This window comes from Mytilus trossulus, chromosome 13, assembly GCF_036588685.1.
Source record: "Mytilus trossulus isolate FHL-02 chromosome 13, PNRI_Mtr1.1.1.hap1, whole genome shotgun sequence".
NCBI lineage: Eukaryota > Metazoa > Mollusca > Bivalvia > Mytilida > Mytilidae > Mytilus > Mytilus trossulus.
Window position 1 is genome coordinate 22,866,521 of NC_086385.1, and position 14,516 is coordinate 22,881,036.

Below are 14,516 nucleotides of genomic sequence, written 5' to 3' on the forward strand. Positions count from 1 at the left end.
ATGTTTAAGAATGTTTATTTCTATTTCAGGAAGCTGTGGCTGCAGCAATGATTATGTGATAAAACTGAAGAATGTTATTCAAATTTTTTTTGTATATATTTCAAAAAATGTAATTTTTTATAAAAAAAAAAAAAAAAAAAAAAAAAAAAAAGTGTAAAGATTCTCCATTTTCAATTAGATTGGAAGCTTGTATTTACAATTGTTAGATCTTCTTCGTTATTCCCCCACCCCCTGTATCTCTATTTCATTTTTACTTTGAAAATGAAATGGAACAGACAAATTTTACTTGTCAACTTAATAATGGTCTGTCTAGTCAAAAGGCCTCCAGTTGGTTTAGAATGGAGAATCTAAAAAAAAATATGTAAAGTGGTTTTTTTTAGTTTCCTGAATTTTTATATACATTTTGTTATTGCTCCCTTTCAATTTTTATAAATTCCAGATTTTAAGTTTTGGATTTATGGGGCTTTATTCATAAAAAGGGGGATTTTTCACACCTGGACAATAACTCAAAAAGGCTTTCACCAATGTCCATGAAACTTTGGTGAATTGTTTATATCTATTGACATAAGCTCCCTTTCCCTTTTTATTAATTTTAGATTTTACGTTTTCTTAACCCTTTCCTCCATGGATTTTTTTTCTTGACATACTTGATTCACATAAGGATTTTATCAATAAAAAAAATCATCAGGTTTAAAGTATTAATGCATTGTGAAAACCAATATTTCATCAATGAAATTAAGGTCAGATATTCTCATAAATATTCTTTTCATATTGGATACAAACTTTTTTAAGTCTGATGCAGACATTTTGTAGTCAAAGCATTTCAACTGAGGTACTACACAGGCGTCAAAAGGCGTCATTATGGAGTAAAGGGGGTGGCGTCAAAAAGAGTCATTATGGAGGAAAGGGTTAAGTAATGAATTTTTATACTTAAAAAAGGGGGATTTTATGCAGTTTTGGTGAAACTTAAAAGAGCAACGGCCGTATCATCCCTTTATTGAAATGTGTTGTAGTTTTTACATATTATTATTTCTTTATTTTAATTATACAAATTTTGTATTGTTAAATATTTAAAGGGTGTGGAGTCTCAACAGGGTGAAATTTTCAGGACAAAAGGGAGGTAATTCCTTTGTTATACTCATTATACTTGAAATTTCCCGAGTGTTTGTGTTTATATGGAATATAACTTTTTTAATTAAAATATTCACTTTTGTACACATTTTCTTTAAATATTAGATGTATACTTGCTAAAATTACTTTTATTTTAGAGTTCTGTAAATAAAAAAAAATGTAAGCAGAGCTCTAGCTATAGATAATAGATTTGGAGGGTGGGAGAAATTGTGGGTAACTACAATTGATTAGGTGAAATTTCGAAAGACTTAAAAAGTGCATCCGATATTTATTTTTACATAATGTTATTTCTGAAAGCAAATGGACAATAAGATGAGGACATAAACCACCTTCCAGGTTAGGATAGCAGCTCTTAAGGAAGATGGTCAATTAAATCTTCAACCCAGTCTGAGGCCTTACCATGAAAAATATGTGGTGAGTTGAAATATTCCACAAAACTAATGATCATATTATTATAGGCATTTTAAATTATTTGTTTATAATGGGTTTGATTTTGAGGACATCTACATCAATGCTGAACAATTTTATAACACATTAAAAAGAAGATGTGGTATGATTGCCATTGAGACAACTATCCACAAAAGACCAAAATGACACAGACATTAACAAATATAGGTCACTGTACAGCCTTCAACAATGAGCAAAGCCCATACTGCATAGTCAACTATAAAAGGTTCTGATAAGACAATGTAAAACAATTCAAACAAGAAAACTAACGGCCTTATTTATGTAAAAAAAATGAACGAAAAACAAATATGTAACACATAAACAAACGACAACCACTGAATTACAGGCTCCTGACTTGGGACAAGCATGTACATAAATAATGTGGCGGGGTTAAACATGTTAGCAGGATCCCAACCCTCCCCCTAACCTGGGACAGTGGTATAACAGTACAACATAAGAACGAACTATAAAAATCAGTTGAAAAAGGCTCAACTCATCAGATGCACAAAAATACAAATGGATGTGAACAACAACTTGTATTCAATTGAATTGTTTTGTACCTTAGGTATCAAGTTAACATACAGAAAATGATAGTACAAGACAAATTCATAAGAAATGTGACAAGGCATAATTTTGTTACACTTTTTAAAAAAATCTTATGTACAATTTAATCTTAAAAACATTTTTTTTCAGGTTGTTGAAATTACAATGTTTTCATGGTGTGGGGAGTAAGACTTGAATATCTGATATTGTTAACATGATGGTAGGTATACAAGCTTTTAGTTTTTTTCATAATTTAATAGTAATTGATATCAATTGTTTTTTTAAAGGTTTGAAATACTATACTATATGATAAAGTACAAGTTTATTTTTGTATTGCAAACTTAATAGAATTGAAAATAGCAATCGAGAATGAGTTGGAGAGATAAAAAAAAACATACAAAGAGCAGAAAACATAACCATTAGTTTGATTTTGAATACCAATTATTTTCTACCAGAATTTTGTATGTTATTCGAGAACTTTTAATCAATTATTATGATCTATATATATTTTTTAAAGTTGCGAATAACTGACCTTGAACTTTGTTTTACAGGTTAGCATCACAAGTTTCCTTTGGGTAACTTGCTTGAGGAGTAAAGAGAGCTGTTTAAGGTGAGAATTTATTAATCAACAAACAATTTAAATTTTAATTATACATGTATCTATGCCCCTAGATATCTATGTATCCATTTTTACTGATTTTTTGTCCCTTTCCTGAACAAGAAATATGAAGTGGATATAACCTGATATCAAGTAAAAAAATAGCTTTTATAAAAAGATGCATAATAACTGCCTTACATTCAGTGGTTCATATATTCGTTTCAACTTTCAAAAGAATTTTATTCCTACATTTTTAACATAAATTTTGTGTGGAGTAAGTGTCAACTAAACAACAAATAACATACCGTATTCAATTATTTTAACTTTTTGTTTAGTGAATTTATCAGCAGCTTCTGCATTCATCATGTTGAATATTTCAAATAATTACACATGGAAAATTGATGTTAAGGTGGTACCCAACACTTTCACTAAAATTAATTTGGCTCGTTTATATTTTCATAAAATTTTGACAAAGTATTACTTTTGACCCTTTGACAAAAATATAAAAATTTCAAAAACGTTGAACGAACTATTTTATCAGATAAATTACACTGATTATATAGCAGTTTTACAAACACTACTTTTGATCATTAAAAAGCTTAATCCTCCCTAAATAACACAACGTAATTAAAACGTTTAGCTGATTTTACAGAGTTATCTCCCTGTAGTGTAAGGTACCACCTTAAGTCTCAGAAAAGTTTGGAAAGTTTATATTTGTCTTCAGGAGCCTGTTTCTGGGGTTGTATGTTGATGTGTTACATATTTGTTTTTTGTTCATTTTTTGTACATAAATGAGGCCATTAGTTATCTTGATTGAATTGTTTTACAGATGTCATTTTGGGAATCTTTTATAGTTGACTTGATAATGGTTTATGGGCATTGCTCATTGTCGACGGTCATACAGTCTATAGTTGTTTTAAATTTCTGTATCATTTGGTCTCTTGTGGAGAGTTGTCTCATTGGCAATCATACCACATCTTCTATTTTTTATATTTCACATTCAGTGATATCAGGTTCTTTTTTTATTTGAAAAATTGCACATTAAATGTTATTATATTCCAGAATAATAATTAATTCGAAATCAAACAATAATTAAAACTTGACTTTATTTCTTTTCAGTTGAAAGTGTCACCTTTGCTGCCTTGTGTGGTACAATCTTCAGACAATATCCTGCAAACCGTGGCTGAACTGTTATTATCTTTTTTTAGTAGAATCCTTAGACAGTAATCTTGTGGCAGAATGAGTTGTAAACAAATTGTTTTTATTCCTGTATTGGATATTTTTTATTTATATTATTTGTATTCCATTTGCATTCAATTATTGTTTTTTAATTGATGAATCATTAAAACTTAAATTTTGCGGGGTCCTAAAGGACTTTCTTAGAGGGGGCCAGCACAATTGATTAAACAAAATTTTTCCCGCAACAGGGAGAGGAGACATCCCCATAAATATGCCTTTGAAATGGGGTGTTAAAGAAGATTTGTATTATTTGTTTGTTTGTCCATCATCAGCTCTCATCCACAGCTTGGTAGATTTTCATTGAAACTTTCAGCTGATTTTCTGTACTAAAGGCAGCATGTTTTTTAATTTATTATAATGAAATTTTGGGTTTTCCCAACCTTTTTGAAGTGAAAACAATGGAACACAGTGTTGGCAGATACTGAAGATTATTTGAAAGTTTAGAGAAAGTCCCATTTTATCTTGATAATTGTGGGTTAAAGTTGTAGATGGATAAACAAACATATCATACTCACTTTACCTATTTGCGAATCCAGAACTTAACATAAAGGGGCCCAACACCAGTCATTTCCTGTACAATCAACCAAATTGTTCCTCCGAAAGGGGTTTGGGGGGGGGATATTTGATAAAGATTAATATGCTTAGAAATTTGGTGTGAGTAAATAAACTACTTTTTATTTTAAAACAGCATGTGATTAAAAATATGAAATGAATTGTTAAACATATCCTTGGTGATCTAATAATTTTTTGCACAGATCAAGATATTTAGTCAGTGGTGGATCCAGAAATTTTCCAGGAATATGGGGGGCACTGACTGCTTCAGTGGGGCCCTGCTCCAGTCTAGTTTTAGTGATTCCCTAAATATTAAACCAAATTTTTCCCACTGAAGGGGGCCCTCTGAAAAATCCTCTTAATCCACGTCTCTGCTATTTTGTTTTTTTATAACCCAGTAAATAAGTTGAGTTTGTTCTCAAAAAATAATTTGATTCATGTATTTTTTATTGTAGCATAAACATAGCTTTAATTTCCTTTGTTTAAGAATTGTAATGTTTTTTTAATGTCATTTTTAAAAGTTGGCACTAATTGAGGATTCTGTTGTTTATGGAATTCTTTTATAAGTTTGGTTAGCAATAAAAAGGTTTTTTTTATTAAACAAAGAATAATTACTCTGTTTACAGAATTTAATACATGTATCAAAAATTAGACATGATTTAATTTAATTCATAATGCTTATTTAATTGGAAATTACATTAGGATTATCTCCCCCTAATTAGTATTCAAAACAATATTATAAAAACAACCCGGAAAATAAATAGAATCCTCAGTAATGTCAACATTTATTTTGTATAAATGTAATATTATGCTAATGATACAAAACCCATGATGCAGATCCTTTTCCTCCTTTTTATTGTAGAGATAATTTACAGACGTGTCCAAAATCATATCCCTAGAATCAATTTGTTTTTTGATATTCGTACACGCCTAACAAAAGCAGATTGTGTTTGGTTTCATTTGGATATTTTGTACCATTGTGATATATCATAATAATTATAATTGGTAAATAAAATATATTTGAAAAACCCGCCTCATTTCATTTGAATTTGGACAAGTAAAGGGGGAAGAGATTTCTGTGGTCCACGGTATGACACACATGCAGATGATTTATATTTCCATTAGGTGTCGATCATCATCATTCAACTTTTTTAAGATTTTTTTGTGTAATTTCTTTGCTGGTTTGAATAAGACCCAAAATAAACGATGCTTTAAGCACTACCTTACAGAATTGATCATTGTGTTTGCTGATTACCATCATATAGCTACCAATGCTGTTAATAGGTGACTATAATGCTAAAAGGATTTATGTAAAATCATAATTATGCAAACTGTAGAAGAGGCTCGATAGCTCCATATCTGTATGCAGATGCCTCATGGTGTTTCATTATACATTTTACCCTATATTTCAGGTTCAATAACCAGGGTGTTTTTATGCCCCATCTATGATAGTAGAGGGGCATTATGTTTTCTGGTCTGTTCGTCCGTTCGTCCGTCTGTCCCACTTCAGGTTAGTTTTTGGTCAAGGTAGGTTTTTTTTAAGCTGAAGTGCAATCAACATGAAATTTAGTATGTATGTTCCTTATGATATGATCTTTCTAATTTTACAGCCAAATTAGACTTTTGACCCCAATTTCACGGTCCAATTAAAATAGAAAAGGAAAGTGCAAGTTTCAGGTTGAGTTTTTAGTCGAGGTAGTTTTTGATGAAGTTGAAGTCCAATCAACTTGAAACTTAGTACACACATTCCCTATGGTATGATCTTTCTAATTTTAATGCCAAAGAAGACTTTTTACCCAATTTCATGTTCCATTGAACATGTAAAATGATAATGCGAGTGGGGGCATCCATGTTGGGTACTTTGAACACATTCTTGTTATGACATGAATTTGACATTTTTTAGGCAGCAACCATTTGATTTTCGGGGGGGGGCTCAGCTGCCACTATGTAATGCTAAAATTGAAAGAAAAAATTTTTTTTTGGTTTGTCCCTAAAAAAATATATTGTTCTTCGCCAAAGGCGAAAAAAAAAGTTTGCACAGGAAAAAAAAACATAGCCCCTCCCCAGAAAATCAAATGGTTGCAACCTTATGTGTAATATGGCTGACTATATATTTGGTATATTATAAAATTATAAAAAAGGTATACATGTCCTTCATACAAAGATTACATGCGTTGGTCTCAAGTTGGACCCCCTGGCATGTTAAAACCAATGATTTAAAAAATGGCATTTGCTGCTGCTCTATTTGTGGATTGCACAAAGTAGGCTTAATATTCGCGAACCTGTCCTGAATATGCATTTAATTGCCACAGGACTTTAAACAGCAATTCATTATTACCATCCTGAGGGAATGCCTAGCCTAAACAAGTCATGGTTCAGTGATTAATGTTCAGTTTTGTGATTATGTATTTGTTTCTCTGAAACAAGGTAATTCTTCCATGTTTATTTATGTTTTAATGGATGGAATGATTTTATGGTGCACATGTCTGTCTAACAAGGTTCTTCTGACCTTGACCTTATTTTTATGGATATTTGTTCATATTTTAATTTTGTGATAAGGATTATTTCTTGGATACTATAAGTAAAAGTTATAAGAGATATTCAAAAAAGGGTCAACTATATTTGGTATACAGAATGATTATATAAAGGTAAACATGTTTGTCTGATGAGGTACATCTGACCATGAACTTATTTTCATGTTTTTATAGCGCCTGCAACTTAAGTGGCAAAAGCAAGACTATCTAAGCCATCCTACATTTCTTTTGTAGTCTTCTACAAATATTCACTCAGTTTTTGAAATTTTAATAACTCTGTACTAAACATGAACAGAAGTTTGTTTACAATCAAGCTAACTATGTTTTTTTTATGTTTATATTTGTAATTCTTCACTGTCTGTATTAAATGTTGTATTTGTGTTTGCTTGACCCATATGGGTGTATTTTTGCAAATAAAATTATTATTAATATTCAGATGGAAATTTTGTAAAAATTTATTTCCTGTTTTTTTGTATATTACTTACAAGTGGTCTTAATTTTGCTAGCCTTCAACATTTTTCGAAATAGTGAAACATAGCAATCCTACATTCCGTCGTCGCCCCCACAAATATTCACTCTGTGGTTAAAGTTTTTGAAATTTTAATAACTTTCTTAAACTATCCTGGATTTGTACCAAACTTTTACAGAAGCTTAAAGCTTTTACAAAAATCTTCTCCTCTGAAACTACTGGGCTAAATTAAACTAAACTTGGCCACAATCATCATTGACAGTGGCGTAGCCAGGGTTGAAATGATGTGGATGTTTCGCCGAGCGGAGATAGGCTAAAAAAATTTGGACCTTTTTATGCAGAAAATTATTTTTTATTTAAGCACATGTACTCCCCCCAGAATCCGACACTAGTTACATTTTTGTTTTAATTCAAAATACCCACCTTAAAGTTTTCATATATTTATATTTTCAACTGAATTTTATTGTTTCCTCGAAAGTACCTTCATTTAATTCATGAATATTGCATTTAAAAGTTTCCCACCTAATTTTATATTTGACATATCAAAAACGGACCCCATTACAGCGGCACTTTTGTATAATTAAGGAACTTCGGAATATAGGAACTGAAGTGACTCTTCTTTCCAGGAATTTGCGTCTACAACCTTAGGTTTTTGATTTTTGATTACTAGTATTTAGCTAAACGCGTTGCAGGAGACATAAAAATACCGGGCCTCCGACCAACCGGTCGTGTTAGCACTCTCATGTGTACAATTATTGTCAGATTAAGTGAAACTCATATCATCAGCAATGTCTTTGACTTTCAAAAATAAGTAATATTCAAATATTTTTAACCAGTTATGACCCTTTGAAATATAAATGGTAATGGAAATCCCATTTCATTTGCTGTAAGCTTTAATTTCTCTGAAGATATTGAAAAGAGAAAAGAAAAAGAAAACAAGTGCTTTTTTAGTTATTCCCTTGTTCCCTGTCCTTTGATAGATAAAACATGACATGAACATTTGTGATGTGCATGGCGGGGAACATTGGACCTTTTCTTTAATTGAAAATAAAACTAGTATTTGAACCTAGATAGAAACGGGAATTCATAAGCCTAGGAATTTTCACGGTATATTACAAATTGATTTTTTTTACCATGTCACACAAACGATATCAGGAGTCAGGATATGGTGTTTTAGTTGTTAGTTGCTATAGTCAGATGAAAAGACATCACTTCACTAGGTTCAATTTCAGAGGAAACATGTCCAAGGGTCTGCGTTTCATCATCCTCTCCGCTTACCTTAATTAGCCGATAACGTAGATTTTTTTGACGAACAAAAGTTAACTTGGGAACACTATTCTGCGATTGGACTATCTTGTTTACATATTCTAATTTATCCTGAATGAAAGACCATGCAGGCATACTGCTTCGAAAATGACTGGATATTAACCTCAGCCTTGATACATTTGGATACTTCTGAGTTGAAGTCTGCTATTTTATTTTTTTGGTCAAAATGATGTGGATGCTTGAGCATCTGAGCATACATGCAAGCTACGCCACTGATTGAGGTATTTAGTTTAAAAAATGTGTGGTGTGACCTGGCCAACCAACCCAGACCAGTAAGGTCTAGATCACTTACCTGCTGACAGAGCACCTGCTGATATAGCACCATCAGCTGGCGATACGGCACCTTTTTGGGAAAATTTGATTTGCCTCCCTTTGCACAGTGTCTTAAGTTTTCAGAGAAAAAACTATTATTGATATAACTTAACTAATTGCCAAAAAAACCCACATCGTGTTCTTCCACAACCGTTTTTAAACTTAATAAAATATATCCACAAATGTGTATTTTCACAAACAGATCTAATTTACAACTATTTTCTTCTCATTTTAAGTTAATTTAAATTGTTTTGTCGGAATTAATTTGAATAAATACTTTGAAATTGTAAGTATTTTTTAATTGGCTTTGTAGTATCTCCTTTAGATTTAAATAATATGTAAACTATAAGCTAAAAGAATAAGATTTAATTTTCGTTCTTAATATTTTTCATATAACTCACCAATAACAATGCCTGACCTGTCATATATATGCATGAAGTTCTGGAAGGGATGTTTATATATATATATTAGAGAATAATAGAAAAAGACAACAGAATGGACACAAAAAGGAAATTAAAAACAATAGGATAACAATAGAGAATAATATATGTAAACAACAACTTAAAGACAAAAATGTAAACCTCGTTCTAATTAGACAAACAATGGTGCCTGTCATACACATGCATGAAGGTCTGTATGGGTTGTTGATATAACAGAAAATAACGGAAAAAGAAGACAGAATGGACAAAAATGAATAGATAATAATATTGGGGGGAAAGAAGAGAATAATGGCATAAAATATAATGAACTTATAGATAGAGCAGGAGCATTTTTTTCTATTTGAATTTAAAGCACAATGAAATAACTGCCTCTAAAGCTAGCCTGATTGTTCAACACATACACACTTGGATATCCACAAATGTTCTAGTAAGAAGACATTCGAAAATAAATCAAGACCACTTAGAAAAAACACTTGTTTTTTTCACGGTATCTTATACAATTTTACTAACAGGGTGATAAGTTCTATTCAGGCAAAAACTACAGTTACCATCATCCGCTTGTCAACAGTTAAACTGTAGACGCATTTTTCGCGAGTTTATAGTTTGTAAGGGTTATTGCAAACTTTGCAAACGTATGTTAGAAACAAAGGATATAAACGTGTGCTCGCTGAACCGTTTTTATCGTTTTTGTTAGAAAGAAATGCACTCTAGATACGGAACAACTTCAGTTTTTTTGTAGGGTTCGTGTTGATCAGTCTTAAGTTTATAGTTGTGTGTTTTGTGTACTTTTGTTTGTTGGTAATTTTTTCTTTTCTCCATGGTGTTGTCAGTTTATTTTCGACTTGTTAGTTTGAATATCCCTATGATATCTTTTGCATCTTATTTGTTTTCAATTAAAGTAAAACAGCTTGCTGAATGAGTGACAGTATTTTCAATTCTTTCTATTATAAAAATAATAATCCACGACTAAAAGATTGAATTTTCAGAGAAGAATTAAGCGCGTTACATTCTAAGCTCTGTGGACAATTTAATTTTGAGAAACCGTAGGACTTGACTACAGCTAACTTGAAAAGAGCATTGTTCGAATCGTATTATCAGATTATTACATGGCATTTTTCATATCGCATGTATTATCGGGCACAGGACGTTTGCGCTTTTTTACCTGTAAAACGATAGGACATTTGCGCTTCAAATACTATGGACATTTGCGCTTTTAATTTTGATTCACCTGTATTAAATTGACCGGACATTTGCGCTTTTTACCTAAAGTGGTCTACCTGTAATCTTAATGAGAAGTAATCATTTAGTTAAAAAAAATAACTTATATTTGTCATTATAGTTAGTTCACATTTACACAGTCTTGAACATGGAGTTTAAAGTTATAGAGACTAGTAAATGAAAAAAAATGTTTATGATTAGGTACATTAATGAACAGGCTCCCCAAACAAGAATTGAGAAGTAGAAACTCGATCATTTATTTAAGTACCAATCAGGACAGATAACAAGAGCAAGATTTGTTCACTCATTGGGCTTCGAATATCAAGCTATAACTGACCTGTAATTGTGATGACAGTACATGCATGGTTTTATTTCATAAGAATGTGTACTTTTAGCTGTATATAAACTTTTAAACAAATATCAACAATATGACATGTTTGTGCTATGAAATAATTTTTAAACTTTTAACCATAAAGAATGACTTTAACTCTGCCCGGTCAAACCTGCCGGTCCCAAGCCCGGATAAAAGAAAAGGGAAGTCATAGATATATATATATAAAAAGCGCAAATGTCCTATGTGAAAAGCGCAAATATCCATTTTTAAAAAGCGCAAATGTCCTATGTTTTGAAGCGCAAGTGTCCACAAAAAAAAGCGCAAATGTCCTATGAAAAAGCGCAAATGTCCCGTGCCGGTATTATCAGCCCTAGGTTCAATATCAGCCCAAGAGCCGCATGGCTCGATGGCTGATATTGACCGATAAATATACCAAAAAAAACAATGTAACGAGTGTTCTGATTGGACGACAATTGTTTGCCAGATTATATTTACTGAAGAATACCGTCAGATAATTCATTATCTCATTTTCCAGATAATTAAGGTTTATTACGGATTCTAAATATACCAAAGAACAATGTAACGAGTGTTATAATTGGACGACAATCGTTTGCAAGATTGTATAGAAGAAGAAGAAGAAGAAGAAGAAGATGCTTTATTTCCATAAAATGGGCTCACAAGGAGCATAATATAATATCATTGTAATATAATATTCTTTTACAAATATAATAAACAACACAAGTTACAAACACAAATAAGAAACAACAGTTATCACATATTAGTATATATATAAAACCTTTGTCTCAGGCACACCTCTGGAAAGTAACAAAAAAGAATACTGCGAGTAGTCTAAATATATCTAGCTGAACTGCAAGAGGCACCTAGGGACGGTGCTATATGGCATGGAGGGTGCATATTAAAATGTGTTTCGGGACATTAATGATATGGTAAGATATTGTAAGAAGTTGCACATAAATGGTATGTCATCCTCGTGCCTGGTGCAGAGGAGTCAGTACTATTTAAAGTGACACAACTGCAAGAGGCACCAAGGGACAATGCTAATTGACATGCCAAAGTGCACAAATTACAAAAAAGATAAAATATTACCAGTTTAATAAAAAAAATAATAATATCGCAAACAAGAAGGTAATAGAACTTGTACGATGTGTCCTGTACCCCACCATGCCAACCTTGTGCCTAGTGCAGAAAGCCTGATTAAATATTTATCTTTAAAGTTATATTTTATCTTCATCAATTAACTCACAGACAGATATCAAAATATCAAGATTCTCTACATTAAGAAGCCATATCAGTTTTTGACTAGGAATCAAATGCTTAAAGTTTGGGCATAGTAAGTCAATAGTGGAATTCAAATAATTTCTCTTATCTTGTGATGATGTACATGAGAATAAAAAATGTTTTTCATCATCAACTTCATTTGAGGTGCACCTGAGACATATTCTGTCTTGTCGGAGAGTACCCTGATAGCGACCTTGTTCAATTCTTAGTCTGTGAGAAGAAATACGCAATCGAGTGAAATTTCTCCTCTGCTCAGGTGATTGTAATATAGTAAGGTATCTTTCAAGACCAAAATGAGTCTTAAAAGTGCTATAGCTACAAAGCTTCCCATCAGCACAATTGTGCATTTGGTTTCTCCATTGTATTTCATAGTGCTCATACAAAAACTTTTTAATTAAAATTTTGAATCTAAAGTTGCTTGCAAAGGTTAGACTGTCAACCCCATTAATTTTTTTTTGCAAATAGTTTAAAGATCCATACCAAGAGAGAATTTTTGATTCAAATAATAGCTTTGACTCTAAATATGCATCTTTTAGTAAGGGAAAGGATGAACCCAAATTTTCAAGCCGGTGCCAGTATCTGATCATAGATTTGGTGATATCAAAATGTAAAGGAAATCTCCCAAGTTCTGAAAGAGTGGCACGGTTTGTTGCTCTTTTCCCCACACCTAGTAATAATTTACAAAATTTCATATGTAATCTATCTGAAAAAAGTTTAGGATAAGCTTGATCAACTGTATAAGTCTGAGAATTTAATTTTTTTTTGAAAGGATTAAAAAAGCCCCAAATTTCCGAACTATACAAAAGAATGGGTTTAATTGTATGATCAAATACATGGAGGCTGTTTTTAATATTGGGATTCAGTGATAAAAAGTCCTTTCGTAGCTTGTAGAATGCTTTCAATGCCTTATTGTACAATTCCTTCTGAGCAAAGGAAAAAGATCCTGATGCACTAAATGTTATACCTAAATATTTACAATGTTGAACACAATCTATCAACATGTCATTAAAATAAAAATTATGTTTTATATGCCTGCCTGCTTTGTTAAATACCATCACCTTAGTTTTTTTTAGATTAATTTTCATACACCAATCTTTACAATAATTATTTAATTGATCAAGTTTACACTGAAGCCCCTTTTCCGAGATACCGTCCTTTTTCAGAGGAGGGGCGACATTCGGCACACGGCACGCAATTAACAAACTACTCAAGGTGTGGACATCACCGTTATTGACACCTGGACAAGCGAAATTTGTTGAATAAATTAAAAAAAAGACCAGTGAAATACAGAAGGGCTGATTAGATACAATATACATCATATACTTTAAACATACTTAATAAACACATTTGTTAGCTGTTTTGACGCCAACTGACTGTTTATTACTGACGGCTAATTTCGACATCGCCGATAATAATATTGAACTCTCATATTCATTTATTCAGTCGATTTTAATCTTTTAATAATGACAACGTTTTTGTAAAATATTTAAATTTAACTATTTCGTCATGTGTCAGTAAACAAATAGAGATGAAGACAAGACAAGATAATTTATTACAACAGAACTTAGGCACTCGTTACAAGATTGAAAGTCAAGATTCTTATATGAAAAAATCTCACTTTCACTTTGTTTCTTTTTAAGGTAAATGAATAACATGTTTTTTTAAATTTCATTCTTCAAGTTTAATTTTGTTTTTTCAGACAGTCAATTGACATGACAATAGTAAACTAAGGAAGTTGATAATCCTCTGAGACTCTGTTTGAATGTACAGGTAGTATTTAAAACGAATGTAGAAAGTCACAGGACAAAAAGTCGCAGACAAAAAGGTCAAAATACATTTTTTTAGAAAAAAAGTGTTTGAATAAGAAAAACACTAATTTTAAAAACATTCTTTTAAAAGTTTTACTTGAAGTATTCTATATAAACAACTTTGTTATTTAAATGTATTGATTAAATAAAATAATGATAAAATAATTGATATGTACCAAGGAATATATCATTTGCATGATCAAAATTTAATGAATTTTAATTTATCAAGGCTTAAGGAAAGTTGTCTCATTGGCACTCGCACCACA

At 31.5% G+C, this 14,516-nt stretch overlaps 1 long non-coding RNA gene across 2 annotated transcripts in view; it reads left to right on the forward strand.

The window, feature by feature from the left end:
* LOC134695126 (uncharacterized) overlaps positions 1-4,549 on the forward strand; it is a 32,539-nt gene extending 27,990 nt beyond the window's left edge. For both annotated transcript variants that reach the window (XR_010102708.1, XR_010102707.1), the window contains exons 4-7: positions 30-1,545; positions 2,272-2,341; positions 2,673-2,731; positions 3,839-4,549. This is a non-coding gene — a long non-coding RNA (uncharacterized LOC134695126). The remainder of the gene's footprint in view (positions 1-29; positions 1,546-2,271; positions 2,342-2,672; positions 2,732-3,838) is intronic.
* The last annotated feature ends 9,967 nt before the right edge of the window (positions 4,550-14,516 follow it).